Below are 1232 nucleotides of genomic sequence, written 5' to 3'. Positions count from 1 at the left end.
TCATAGTGGTTGGATGTATCCCGCTCGTCATTTCGATGTGGCGAGCGAGCACCCACCCTAGAGACCGCCATCCAGCAGGGCAGTATCTCCATGGCGACCCTGGTAGCAACAAAGGTACTCGAAAATGTAGGTAACAGGGCCGTGACATCTCTGGCGTCTTCAGCGGTTACTGCGACCTTGCCTGTTTGGTTCTTACACATCACTACTAGGTGGTTGGGTTGGCCACACCTGTAGCACTGGAACCTCTTCTTGGAGACCCAACATCGATGATTCGGGCCGACCATTCGCCACACTGTTGGCACTGGGTTAACCGGACCAAAGGGGTTCTCCGGTCGGTGGTGCGTCTCGCGGCGGCTCTGCTACCATTGGTGTGTGGTTGTCGGTAACCGGTGTCGTCTGCGTCAGGTCTTCTACGGTCGGTGGTGGCGGCCTTCTTGTGTGTGGTTCGAGTGGTCCTGCCAGCGGTCGAGGGGTGTAAACTCTTCCTCTTCTAGCGCTGGTTCGTGCTCTTGATGTCCCTCACCGTTTCTCTCTGCTCTCCTCGCTCGGTCTGGTCTTGCTTCTGGCCTTCGATTTTGTGCCGCGTGTGCGCTGACGGTAGGTGGGCCCTCCCCAGCTGATGAGTGTCTGGTCGCCTGTTGTGAGCGTTCCAGCTTGGCAACCCGTTTGGTGAGGTCATCCGTCTCGGACGTTGAGGCCGTCCTTCTCTTGTCGTGCTCTCTCTTGTTACCTACATTTTCGAGTACCTTTGTTGCTACCAGGGTCGCTGGATGGCGGTCTCTAGGTGGGTGCTCGCTCGCCACATCGAAATGACGAGCGGGATACATCCAACCACTATGAGGGGCCTGAGGCCGCCCTTCAGCCACTTCCAGAGGTTGTGTAGTCGGCCCTTTGCTATGTGGGTAATGGCAAGCAGAAACAGGGCTTGCCATACGCGCTTCTCGAGCGCGTCGGTCCATTGCTGAGCTGGAAGCCGAGGTATGCCAGCTTTACGAACTTGTCATCTCCTTTCTGCTGGAAGATTGGGAGCTTCTTACAATCCTCGCAGTAATCCCCTACCACCACTGCGTACCCTTGAGGCCTTGCAGTAGGGTAGATTTGCCGAGACAGGCTGTACCGTCGACCATCGTGGTCACTTCGAATTGATTCGGCGACCGCGAGAGTAAGTCATTAACATTGTTCTCTCCGACTCCAAATTTTTTTTTTGTGTGTGCGCCTTGTGTGCGCTTTAC

Source organism: Gregarina niphandrodes (genome assembly GCF_000223845.1).
Source record: "Gregarina niphandrodes unplaced genomic scaffold scaffold00134, whole genome shotgun sequence".
Lineage (NCBI taxonomy): Eukaryota > Apicomplexa > Conoidasida > Eugregarinorida > Gregarinidae > Gregarina > Gregarina niphandrodes.
This window is presented reverse-complemented; position numbering follows the sequence as displayed.